Raw genomic sequence first — 14,263 nt, forward strand, 5'->3', positions numbered from 1 at the left:
TATGCTGAAACTGATGAGCTTATCTTGGTACCGTGCAGTCACTTTTTGCGGAGTCATTGGGCTAGGGCAACTATAGAAACAATGGTAAAAATTGGAGAGAAACAGGTGCCTTATGTTGCTTTGGTGGATCATGGTTCAGAGATTAATCTCATTGTTTATGGAGTTTATGAAAGTAATAGATGGCCTATGGATGCAGAGCATGGGTGGCGTATGAGAGCCGCCAACAACACTGCAGGTGATTTGTATGCTGCCTGTCCTAGTGTCAGGATTTCTATTGGAGATGTAGAGGAGGATTTCCATTTCTTTGTGTAGGATTCATGCTCTTACCCCATAATCCTAGGACAGCCATTCATCACAGAGATGAGCATGGAAACGAAAGTAATGGATGATGGATCTGCTAATGCACGGATTCACAATAAAGATGGTATGAGAGCAGTCCATTTTATGACTGTGTGTGTAAATCATGCTAGAAACAGGGACACTCTTCGAGATGCGCCTTTGCCCACTGTGAGGGATTCGGGTTTTCATTAGATACCGCTGTCCCACGAGACGACGGTGGTACAGAGCAGAGGAGATTGGAGTTCTTGCCTCCTGGCAGCAGCAGTGTTTTCTCCTCCAATTTTGTTGGAATTTCAGTAAACAGTTCGATGAGTTATCAAAAGATTTCTAAGTTGCCTAGAGCTGTCAGGTAGTACATATGCAGGAAGAAGAAAGATTTGAAAAATGTAGGTATTTTAGAGGATGATGAGCATATAGATGGGATGTATGATAGTATGGTTTGTGCAGATACGATGACAGAGATGGAAAATATGCTGAAAATTGATATGCAGAGTTATCACAGTAATGTATCAGTGCAGTCCCTGGACATGTTTTATGAAATTTCAGATTTTGTGTCACATATAGAGTCAGAGGCTGAGGTGACTCAGCAAAAAGTGTTGAGAGCTGAAGAAATTCAGCAAATAGAATTTTTGGTTGATTATGATCAGCCTACAGAGATACAGAGGGCTGAAAACTTTCAGCCAACAGAGTTTACTATACTGAAATATTTCAGCATCCAGAGTTTAGGGCTGTTCCTATGTAGTCCATAGAGCAAAGGACTTAGGATATTCAGCCACCACCAGAGGGCAGTCCATAGAGCAAAGGGCTGTTCCTATGCAGTCCATAGAGCAAAGGGCTAAGGATATTCAGCCACCACCAGAGGGCAGAATTGCTGATTTATAGCAATATTTGAGTAATGCAGAGGATCATAATGAAGCCAGGGTTGACATAAAATACAAGACTGTGGATCGCTTCCACTTGACAGTGATCAGCAAATAGAGAGGGCTGCCAAGTAGCCAATTTTGAGGAATCCAGAGCATATAGGCCATAAATTTTTAGCAGAGACTCTTGATGAATTAAAAATTGAAAATTGTGATTTCTTGCTACCCTCATAGAAGTAGTGCTTTCAGGATATGCTTGAGCAACATGGAAGGGGGTTTGCTTTCTTCTCGCATGAGATTGGATGTGTGAATCCGGATATTGTTGCCCCTATGGTGATGTTTACTATTCCTCATATTCCATGGAACCTCCGACCTATTCTAGTGCCTAGAGCACACCTGCCAAAGCTAGTTGACTTGTTGAATGAGAAAATCAGGATGGGAATCCTAGAGCCATCATTTGCACCATACTCACATAGGTGGTTTACGGTTACAAAGAAGAATGGTACTCTCCGATTTATACAGGACATGCAGCCAGTAAACAAAGTTACTATCAGGAATGTTGGTATAGGTCCAGTTGTGGATGAGTTTTCAGAAGCATTTGCTGAACGTGCCGTCTATTCTTTAGGTGACTTGTATTCGGGATATGATCAGTTTCAGTTGGCCTTGGAAAGCAGGGACATAACCACTATGAGAACTCCTATTGGGCTTGTCAGGATGTGTACCTTGCCTCAAGGTGTCACTAATTCTATTGCGCATATGATGAATGCCATGCATAAGGTCCTTCATGAATACATACCTCAGCTTACCATGCCTTTCTTGAATGATGTGCCCATTAAAGGGTGTGTAGAAGAAGAGAAGAATGAGAGTCTAAATGAGCAGGGATGCAGATACTTTGTGGTTGATCATATTGCAGCTTGTGAAAAGATTTTGACCAGGTTAGAAGAAGTGAACTTGACACTATCAGGGAAAAATTATATTTTTGGAGTAAATGAGGTTGTCATTGTTGGACATATGTGTGGGTATTATGGCAAGAAATCTTCACCTGAGAATGTGGATGCTATAGGAAAGATTACGGAGTATTGTTCTACCACTTCAGAGGTATGGAGATTCATTGGAGCCTGTGTGTTTTACATGATTTGGATACCCCATTTTGCACACATAGCAAATTGTTTATATCAGCTGCTTCGAAAGGGGTAGAAATTTTATTGGGATGAGAGCCACACTAGAGCCATGTAGAAATTGAAGAAGTTATTGCAAATTGCTCCTACTCTCAGGAAAGTGGATTATAATTGCGGAAGGCCTATTGTATTGATAGTTGACACTAGTCCAATTGGCATAGGTTGGGCTGCGGGTCAAGATGATGCAGATGGAAATAGGTACGCTATTCGGTTTGGGGTGAAAGTCCTAAACAAGAGACAGAGAAGGTATCCGCAAATCAAGAGGGAATTACTGGGAATTGTTACGGCTCTCAAATGTGACAAGGAGTACTTTATTGGAGCTCCAGTTGTGGTAGAGACAAATTTCTTGCCATTGATAGGTATGATTACGAGTTGCTCTACTCCAGATATAGCTATGCTGAGATGGATTGCATACATCAAGTCCTTAGATCCAGAATTTAAACACATAGCAGGGAAGGATAATTCAGTGGTGGATATGCTGTCTAGAGCCAGATATGATGATGAGGAGACACTACTTGCAGAAGAGGATGATGCAGAAATTTCAGCCATTATGGTTGATCATGTTTGCCAAGTCTATGATATTGTGGCTTTCATAGAAGAACTCTAGGTTGGAGATTGGTTGCAGATTGGCAAGTACCTTAATACACTAAGCAAAAGAGATGAATGGACAGATGAAGAGTTCAAGAAGATCAAAAGAAAAGCCTATGGCTATTTTCTCAAGGATAGATTTCTTTGGAAGCACCCGAAGAAAAGAGGTGGATTACCCTTGCGGGTTGTCTGCAATAAAGAGACCCAATTACAGGTGATGAGAGAGTTTCATGAGAGTCCTTGGGCTGGTCATAGAGGAGTGTGAGCTACTTATGAGAAAATTAAGAAAAAATATTGGTGGAAATGCATGTACATAGATATTTCTTGCTTTGTAGAGACTATCAAATTATTCCATAGTGTGTCATCAAGATGAGCTTCATCCGACCTATCCGCTATGCATTCATTATAAGTGGGTAGTTGATTTGGTTACTATGCCGATGGGTCTATGGCAGATGAGATATATTGTATTGACTAGAGAGGATCTTACCAATCATGTTGAGGGTAGACCTTTGAGAACAAAGACCACTAGTGCAGTGTGTAAGTTATTGGAAGAAATTTTCTGCAGGTATGGCTGTGTGGGTAAGATCACTGTAGATTGCAGTGAATTAGATGCAGATGAAGCTAGGGAGTTTTTCTCTCAACTAGGAATCAAGTTGGCTCTAACCACATCATACAATCTAGAGAGAAATGGAAAGAGTGAAAGAGGGCATCCGCCGATAGTGAAAGCATTAGCCAAAGCATGCAGGGGACGGAATGGAGAATGGCCGAGACTTCTACCATTTGCTTTGTGGGATGATCGTACGACTCACAATGTTACCACAGGATATATGCCCATAGAGTTAATGTATGGTCAGAAACCGGTTATGCCGAGACTGAGACTTGTGCTTTGACTTGGCCAGTTTTACCTTGGCAGGAGGATTTGACAAGAGAGGAGCTCTTAGCTCTTCGAATCCGGCAGTTGGAGAGAATACCAGAGGATATTTAGCTAGCTATTGACAGGTTGAAGGTTGCTGGACTTAGAAATAAGGACAGATTTGACAGCAGGCATCGCTTATTACGGCCTAGAGCAATAGAAGAGGGAGACTGGGTATTAGTCTTTGATAGCAGCCTTGAAAATCAACATACTGCACTTTGGAAGATGGTGAAAAGATGGTTTGGGCCGTACATAGTTAAACATATCTTTTACAATGCAACATATGAGCTGACAGAATTGGATGGGATAGTGCTTAGAGTGCCCATTGCAAGAAAAAGAATCAAGATTTTTAAGAAAAGAGATGATGAGGATTATGCATTGGAAGAATTTGCAAGAGAAGAGCAACGAGAAGAAACTCCAGTAGAAGAGACAAATGATATGACAGATAACCTTGTTGATATACCGGAAATAGATAATGAAGAGATTGATTTATATGTGGATCTTGATGATAATGATCATGGGTAGTTGGCCCATCCGGAGGATGCGTAGGATCAGAGGGAGTGGATGTCATCTTGTTGCGCATTCGAGGTATGGAATCCACCAAAAAGTTTGTGTGTGTGACATTTGTTACTTTGTATATACTTAGTCGTTGTGTTTGCATTTTGTTCTGCATGAGCAGTATAGTGGAGAGGGGGTTGAAGCAAGAGGAACTTATCTATAATGCTCTAGTTGGCATGTATGCCAAGTATGGAAACCTACCAGATAATTAATTATTCCCTCGGAATCTGCACATGAAACTGTCTCTTATTTGGGGGAGCTAGGGTTGCTTCAATTCAAAGATTTAAATTCAGACAAGAGTTCATTCCAATGAGAACCTATGCCAATCAGGTCAAAAGATGTGGAGAAATGCAACGAAAGTTATGTTTTCTAAAAGACCAAATGGCAAAAGCTGGCATACCTGCTACATCTCGATCAGTAGCACGAAAAGACGTGGATCTGGATGAATTGGAGGTGAAGTTGAGTGAACTCGAAACAAAGCTTCTAGAGATTAACTCCAACAGTGACAGATTGGTGCGCACCTATAGTGAAATTTTGGAATATCAACTAGTGCTACAAAAGGATGGCATGTTTTTTTTCTCTTGCACGTAGTAATGCAACTGCACAGCAGTGAGAGTTAGCAAAGTCTTGTTCATTTTCTGGGGAAGTATCCATGGACAACCCTCTACTTTTAGAACAGGAAATGTAGACGGAGCCATTAAAACAAGCAAAGCTATGATGCATAACTGGTTTAGTTGCCAAATCTAAGGCTGCAGCCTTCGAGCGGATTCTATTTCGTGCAACACGTGGCACTCTATTTTTCAAACAAGCCCTGTGTGGGAGTCGAAAATCTGCTGCTATTGTGAGGGGCCACTTTTCTGTATGAAAGAGTAGCGTGTTGTAGGAAAAAAAGGGGAGGTCCTAATCCTCTAAGCTCGAGGAGAGACAAAAGACACATTCATTGTAGATTTAGCTGTTGGTCTAGCAACATGTCAAATCAAGACTGGCAAATCAAGACTGGTACTCCATGCAGATCTGAGAGGCTTGCCAAATACAATCAGAATGCACTTTTTTTTAAAGGTGAACCAAATCGATTCAGTAATTGAGAGCATTAAGGCAGTGAAGATGGCCAAGAAAGCAGGTTGGGGAGTTATGACCAGTCACAGAAGTGGACAAACAGCTAAAAAACTCCAATGAGAAGAAAAGCTCTACAAAAGTCCAGGGACTTGATGTGATCGAGGTCACTGTTAGAGTAGCTACAGAGCCAGATTAAGAAGATTCTAAGGCAATTTCAGTATCCATTGTCATGAAGCAAACTGACAAAGTAAAGGATTTGAATGATAATTTAGTGGGCTTGGAGGCAGAGAAAATTACAAAGAAAGTCTACAAGGACTGCTGTTAGATAGGCTGAAAGGGATGCTTTATGAGCTGCGATGCAAATTGCAATTAAGTTTGTAAAAAAGAAACGAGAAGGAGTTTGAGCCGTTGATGCAAAGGCCTTACATAATTGTATATTTCCACTCTGTGATAGCATTACAAATGCAGCCATGGATGAAGCGACTTCAGCAAACATTGGGCCGTAGACATAGAAAAAATTTTCTTGCAATTTATGTTCTCCATCCTACAGCAGGTTTGAAGGCCACAGTTCTGGGATTATAGCTGTTTGTAGAGCCAGAGGTTTAGAGAAAGGTGGTTTATGTGGAAAGACTCCTTCAGTTGTTCAAGTATGTGCCTAGGGAGCAGCTTACAATCCCAGACTTTTTTTTCCAACATGATCTTGAAGTGAATGGTAGAAAGGGCATTGTTATGGATCCCAAAACGAGATACATCAGTAACAGGCCTTTTGCAAGCTCACACTAGCATTCCATTAATTTTTGTCCTTGCCTCTCTATACCCAGCAACAAGGAAATTGGCATGATCATGATATGTAGATATAACTTATTCTTTGATTACTGGAACCGGTGGTGCTTGGATTCAATAGCTCTTCAGGCTGTGAACAGCAGGCTTATTGAACATGCTTCTTCTTGTTCATTACATCACTTTGACATTATGTATATGCGTGGTTTTGGACACACCTAAGCATCTTCTTAGCAAGACTCATTGTTCGAAGCTTCAATTGAGACTAAGCTGCATTGTGCATACTAGAATTGGTCTTCTTCTTTTGGGAAATCTCTCAGATGCATGTTAAATCAACAATCTTTGCATTCAATATGAAGAGTCTAGAGTTTACTGCTGCATAGCCTAATCTCGCTTGATTGATCTTCTATCTTGGAATTTCTCAAGAACCTCTGTGGTCGCGACTTTGCTTTCGAAAACCCTTCGACAGCGCTCAATTTGGAGTTATAGTGTTCAAGTGATGAAAATTCCAAAGATTTGACCACATGTCCCAAACTTATGGAAAATTCCCATATTCCCCAATATGGTGTTCAAAGATGAAATCAAAGGGAATTAAATTGCACATAGTTTCTATGTGATGAATCCATGCATAGCATAAGCAACATATGGGACACTAAAGTATTGAGCATCAATGAGTCTTTGATTAATCTTTACCGAGGATAATATTGTTTAAAGTTCCCAAATGCATATACACGGTACATACATGGGAGAGATTATGTAAACTTTACATTGATGACATGCGAGTCCTTGCCTTAGGAGAAAGGAAGATAAAGCCAAGAAAAATGTTGCATAGTAGGAAAATGCTAAAAGATAATTGTCACTTAGATAGAGAAGAGGCATAACTGCTCTTGCTAGATTGATTAATTTGCATTGGAATGATAGGACTTACATCATGTATAGTATTGGAACCTTTAGCATATGCCTTAGGCTAAAGGAGGGAATATTAAGTAAATTCTACTCTTTGGCCCCAAGGGGGAGAGCGAATATGCGATTGAATTATTGTCGCATCTATTATTGTATTGTTTGGGAAACATACAATTAGTTTTGTTGGTTGATTGAACAACACGCTAAATGTTTCTCTTTCAATCAAGGGATTGTTGCATTATGATTTGGATAAATATTCCAAGGCTTGTGTTGATGGCAAATGCATGGCAGGGGTCTGTAATGACAAGTTGCCATGGGAATAAAGTAATGTTCTTCTAAAAATATGATATTAGGGATGATTGCTTTGGTTGTGCTTGAATTTTAATTGGATTAATTAAGGAAGGATATTTTGCATGCATGGATCATCTCCAAGTTCACATCACGGATTATCCTGAGAGGGCACTACTTGATTCACAGGCCGATGGTCGAGTGGTGAGAAGGCCAACCACGGAAATGGCATCTCACTCCTAGACCGCTTGTGGGTCAGGTGGAGCTCTGGACACCCCTTGGCTATCCACAATGGAGTTAGAGATCTTCGTGAGCCCAACGTCTAGGATGTTGGAAGATCCTATTCTAGATAAAGGATGGAAATTTCAGTGCCATGAGATTTGGATCGGGTACTTTTGTTGGACAGAAGGGATACATAATTCTCATGTATGGGCAGGAGACAAAGATTAACTTAAAGATAAGTTAAGGAAAATTTTTGATAAAAGGACTGCATGTTTTTTTTGTGTATGTGTTGTAAATTATGTGAACGAACTCTGTGCCCTAAAAGGCTTAATTAATGAAGCCGATTTTAAATGTCGCACATAAATATGGTAGGACCTAGTTAGACAACTAAAGCTATCAAGGGAAGTGGGTGGACGGAATCCGCTGACGGGTCCGTCCTATGGTTGGGTGGTCCCAGAGAACTAGGAGGCTTCTCATAAGGATTTACCGTCAGAGGAATTTAGGTATTTTTGAGTTAGAATCCCAATTTATGCTGTTTTAGGGGAGCGGAATGGGACTATGCCTTATGGGCAAAGAGGTTGAGCTTCGCATCCCTCTCATTTCCCATTCTCCATGAACGAAGTGCAGCATAAATCCGCTTCGAATCTGTTATTCCTATGCAAAGTGGTTCATTTGGAGCTTGATGCTAGCTACTTCCTAGAGACTTGGTTGATAGGAAAGAAACCCTGACTTCAGTGGGAATGGCCGGATACTTCCACTTCGGGGCAGACTCGGGAAGACCTAGATCACAAACCCTGTGACATTCCTTATGAGTGCCACATGGTGCTTTCTAGACTCTCCTCTCGATGGGCTGCTAAGACATGTCCCACAAGTGGACAAGTGGACATGTTACAGGATCCCATCCTACGGATGTACCATCATGTAACCTTGGATATGTTACATATGTTTGAGATTATGACTTGTCAGCTAGTTCCTTGACAGTGGAATTACTTTGTGAATTCCCTGGCCAATTATGATTTTGTTGAAGATGTATTTTTCAATTGTGGTATGGAGGATCTCTTGCAATTGCCTTCTAACATTAGCCCACGACTATTTGGGGTCTTCTTGCTAACACATCCTATTTTGGCCATCAATGGCTAGTTTGAGTCATGAGTTAGGTGAGCACCTTCCTATTCTATCCTGGTGGATGTACAGGATCATTTATCATCATATTCATTGGACACCCCTTGCTATTTATGCAAGAGGATTAGCCAATAACCTAATGCATTTAGTGTAGGGCCTAAGGAACCCTTATATCCTTGGTCAGTCTTATGCTTCAGTGGAGTTATATTGGGATCAAGGGTTTATTTTAGCAGTACGCTACTGAATGGTCATTTTATATATTATCTTGTTAGGCTAAGAGGACCATGTGTGTGTTCAGTGCAGATGCAGTTCATGAGTTTTGTTTTAGTGCAATGCTAGAAAAATTTAGCGGAACATGGAGGGAATCTCCTGTTGCACAGAAGCTTCTTGTGGCCAAGTCTAGGTGATGTTCTTTCTTCATGACTACTTTCTATTTATGCTATATGTGTTTATGTACTTAGAGAGAATTATTATTTTGTTTCGCAGGGTCAGGTTAGGAATATCTAGGGGAGGTTCAAGTAGTAGTCTAATGGATGTAAAAACATTGTCAGGCATTCTAAGACCTATTTTTAGAAGGCTACAGCCCTAGTGACCCTGTCCTGCTAGCTTGCTAGGTAGCTCGTCTAGGAGTCCTTGCTAGTGTGAGGCAATTAGAGAAGCCTACCAAAATTAAAAGAATAGAAAATTTTGAATATACTTGAAATATAAAAAATATAAAGTTGTGTAAAAAGGGGTTCTAGCCCTTAAAATAGAAAAGAAAAGGAGGCAAAATCTTAAGAGCGGTTGATTATGACCTTGTGAAGGCTTTTGGAGCAGTTGGCTAGCGACTTGCTCTAGAATTCTGTCAGATTATGCTGGGCCTATCCCTTGAGTATTTTCATGCCTTGATTTTGTTAGGGGGTAGGGTGAAAGTTATACTTGTGCTTTGTTGTGTATTCTATCTTGTGGCAGCTTGATGTTTTTTATGATTGTTGTTTATGCAGATCAGTTCGTGGGATTTGACAGGTTGAATTGCCCTATCATGTGGTCACCCCAATGAGAGTGGATTTTTGGACCCCCCATTTAATGTGAAAAAGTGATCAAGAGATGTAAAAGACCAATTTTTCATGGAAAATGAAACAGTTGTAGATTGATGAGTTGGAGTTTTCCTAGATAGAGTTTGATGCTAGGAACATAACCAAGTCTCAGTTTCATCGATTGAAGATCGTTTGGCCCTCCATTTAATCCCCACGAAGTTTGGCGTTCTAAAAAAGCTACATGATTTGGGAGTTGAAAAGTGCACGAAGGAGGCTAGGTTGATAGATTTTGACATTGTAAAGCCACATATCTAGACGGATCTCAAATCCGAGCTCGTTTGGCCTCCAAAATGTGAAAAACCACTTACATGCAATGTGAAAACGCAAAATTTGAACTAGACATTTTAGTAATTAAAGCTTAATAACTTAGTTAAGGGCTAAAAGCCTAAAAAACTAAATGAGGTGGGGGAAGGGGTGCCATTTTTTTTCAGTGCCCTATTTTTTCTATTTAAATATGATTTTTTGCACCTATTCGCATGAAGGGGAGGCAAGAAGGGGATGAAATGTTGAATTTCCATGCCTTCCATCACTTGAAATGGATAAAAAAATGGTTGAGTAAATGAAAATTTTAGTTTCTAGTCTCTCTCTCTCTCCTCTCTCCTCTTGATGTGTGTTTCCATTGATCAATCCACATGAGACGGCGGTGGGTTGAGATGTGAGATGTTGATTGTGGAATGATATTGGAGCATGAAGAAGCGTAGATCAAGGTTAGGAGGCGCGTCATTGGTGGTTGTTGGAAAGCATCAGCAGGCCTCTAATCACGAGATGTGTATGATATAAAGCACGATTCTATGAGTAAGCTGTAAATTTAATCATTTTATGATAGATTCCATTGGAAAATGGTTGGAAATGGTTGTATTTGGTGGTCAATGATGTGATCTATCAGAAATGTTAAAGAAATGAAGAAAAATCAATCATCTTTCTTTATACACACACAAAACCCACAACATTTCAATTTTAAGGGTGTAATATCTCCCCCTGTACCCTCCCCATAAGAACCCCCCCTTAAAATTTTTTAAATTTAACTCAGATTTTTTTACTCTACCTCTCTCTCCCCACCGACAGCATGTCGTGGAGAGAGAGAGAGAGAGAGAGGGAGTAAAGGGAGAGAAAGGGGGATGCACCCCCCAGGTGTGGGGTAGCGGCCGTTAACGGCCGTTCCCCCCCCCCCCTTCATATACCACCCCTTCCCCACTATAAAGGGGAGCCCCCTCCTCATCGTCAGGCAGCGCCACCCCTCATTGTCAAACAGCAACCCCACTCCCTCGTCAACGGATAGCAGCCCCCCCTCCCTCGTCGACGATAGACAACGCCCCCCTGCTCGTCATCATTGCAAGGGAGACGCCCTGGCCTGCTGCTCTAACGGCTAGAAGAGAGAGAGAGAGAGAGAGAGAGAGAGAGAGAGAGAGAGAGAGAGAGAGAGAGAGAGAGAGAGAGAGAGAGAGAGAGAGAGAGAGAGAGAGAGAGAGAGAGAGAGAGAGGGAGAGGGAGAGGGAAGTTTGTTCTTTCCTCCCCCTCTTAAAGGTAGGTCACACACCCCTTGAATATTTCTGAAAAATACACCCCTCCCCTTCATTATATTTTCTCCACTCAAGGAGAGGCTGCAAGAATTTACTTACAGTTGCATAGGAGAGTGCGAGAATTCTATCTCTCGTACACGCATCTTTGAGTATGGCCTCGAAGCGTAGCTCCACAAGGATGGTCAGAAACCCCGCAAGTGTGGATGGCGGTTCGTTTTTTATGGAAAAAAAATGTTTGAGCACTATAAACCATACACAATTGCTTTGCATGTAGCACATGATATCATCCTAGATGCACAACAATTGTTTTCATGAACAAGGACCTACATGGAAGAGGTGAGATATCCCAAGTTTTTCTTAGAGAGTGAACTAGGGAGAGAGAAAGAGGAGAGAGAAGACTGCAGAAGAGAGAGAAAGAAAAGTGATGAGGAGAGAGAAAGACTATATTTGGAGAGAGAAAGATAGGAAAAAGAGAGAAGCCATGGACGCTGTGAGCCAGAAGGAAGAGAAGGACAATAATTGCATTAATGTGTCAAAAAGATATGAAAATTTACATGTCCTCTCCTTTTATACCAATGTCAGTGTGACATGGTATAATATCAATATTATTTACACTAAGTTCTTATTCCCAGCTTCTTACAATCCATCCCTTCCCAAATGTTTTTATCCTAAAAAACAAACCTGAAATACTAGAAAAGGATGGATAGAACAGAGTACTACTCTATTTTTACAGCTTTACAAATGGGAAAATGAATGAAGTATGACCAACCATATGGACTAAAATTAAAGAACAAGAGTAGGCCTCAGCTGTATACATGATTTGGAATACTTCGAAAGTATATGGAGCCATAAAATCTTCAATAGATAATCTCAAAATGAAGTAGACAGCTTGCTGTGAAAATTAGGCACGATATAAATTGTTCTAAAATAGCTTGTTGTCCTGATCTTGTCTACATCATCACTAGCTCCATAATCAATAGGCTTTAGCCACCAATGCATCCCTTAAGAAAGGAAACTCATCCAATGTAGAATCAGGCCTCCAAGAAGCTTCCTCAGGCGGTAGACCTCTCCATTTGATCAAATATTCCACATAGAATGAGATCGAAGCTTCTTCTCACGTTGACCTATAACAGCTTCTAGGATGTACTAAATAAGACCTTCTTCATCAATAGGTGGCAGCTCATCAACTATTTCTATTGGATCACCATAAAAAGGCTTGAGCTAACTAACATGGAAGACATTGTGAATCTTTGTGGAAGAGGGAAGCTCTAATCTGTATGCCAAGTTTCCAATTCACTTAAGGATCCGCCGGTAAGAACCATAAAACCTGTGGGCAAGCTTATTACTAGATCCATCTTTTAATGTAGAGTACTTGGACTTGGGCACCTTCAGTAAGACCAACTCTCCTTCTTGGAACTCTAAAGGCCACCTCTTCTCATCAGCATACATCTTCATTTGGTCTTGAGCTTTCCTAAGATTCATCTTGCATTGCTAAAGAAGGGTCTGCATTCTTTCTAACTCTTCCTTCCCATGAGAATTGATCCTTTCATTAAAGATGACTATGGGTAAGGGCACCTTGTAACCATACAAACCCTCGAAGGGAGAAACTCCAATACTAGCGTGGGTAGAATTGTTATAAGCAAACTCAGCCAAGTGTAACCAAGAATCCCATGAAGTTTGGACATCATAGCAGAAATGGCGAACATAAGTCTCTAACCATTTATTGACTCTTTCTATATGACCATCAGTTTGTGGATGATAGGCTGTAGATGGAGCCAATTTAGTGCCCATAGATGTAAATACCGCCTGCCAAAAGTTACTCATAAACTTTGAGTCTCTATCATGAACAATCACCTACGGTAATCCATGTAGTCTAAAAATCTGCTCCATAAACTGACCGGCCACTTGAAAAGTAGTAAACTGAATCTTGGTTGGAATAAAATGGGTTGCCTTGGTGAGTCTGTCTACCACCACATATATACTATTCCATCCCTTCTTGGTAGTAGGCAAGCTAGTAATCAAATCCATAGTAATATGAGGCCATTTACATGTAGGAATAGGTAATGGTTGTAACAAACCTCCTGGCTTATGGGTGTTGTCCTTATTCTGCTGACAAGGCATACACTTCATGAAAAAGTCATTGACATCTTTCCATAGTCCTTTCCAATAGAAACTTTTACTGATCCTGTCATAGGCCTTGAAAACTCCTAAATGTCCAGTTAGAGGCGAAGAATGTAGTTCCTCCATAATTTTCCGTGTAAAAGAAGAGGTAGAAGGAATAACAATCTTGTCTTTCAACCAAATAAGGCCATTTTTGAACTGATAATGCAAGTTTTCTTCCATAAGACCTTGCTGTAATTTCTGAAAAATATGACTGAATTCTTCATCCAGAAGATAAGCCTCCTGCAATTCTTTAATCCAATCATTATGCAATCGTGTCATAGCTGAAACTTTGCAAGCCCACTATAACGTGCCCGCTCCTCAAATCGCGGGACATGTCTTAGCACTCCATCAAGAGATATATCCAGAAGACACCGCCTAGCACTCCCAAGGAATGACACAGGGTTTGACAACTAGGGTCTCTCGAGTCTGGCCCGCAATGGAACTAGTCCGGCCATTCCCACAAGGATCAACCTGACATTGTCTAAGGTCATAGACCAACTTTTTCCTAACATTTCTTGTTAACATCTCCTTTGAGGAAAGCTCTCGGCTAATCGAGTTCACCCTTCCGTAGGATAGACCCATTAGTCACATCCACCATGCTTCTCTTGAGGGTTGTTTTAGTTATCTAATTATCTACCATGTTATGCTTGACACATAAAAGCAGTTTCCTTAATTAACCCATTACTCACAGGTTCCT

General features: G+C 40.8%; 1 pseudogene; it reads left to right on the forward strand.

The window, feature by feature from the left end:
• Nucleotides 1–381: 381 nt before the first annotated feature.
• Nucleotides 382–9,809, forward strand: LOC148018358 (V-type proton ATPase subunit a3-like; annotated as a pseudogene).
• The last annotated feature ends 4,454 nt before the right edge of the window (nucleotides 9,810–14,263 follow it).

This window comes from Lygodium microphyllum, chromosome 21, assembly GCF_053477565.2.
Source record: "Lygodium microphyllum isolate KBCC chromosome 21, Lygodium_microphyllum_v1.1.10, whole genome shotgun sequence".
Classification (NCBI taxonomy): domain Eukaryota; kingdom Viridiplantae; phylum Streptophyta; class Polypodiopsida; order Schizaeales; family Lygodiaceae; genus Lygodium; species Lygodium microphyllum.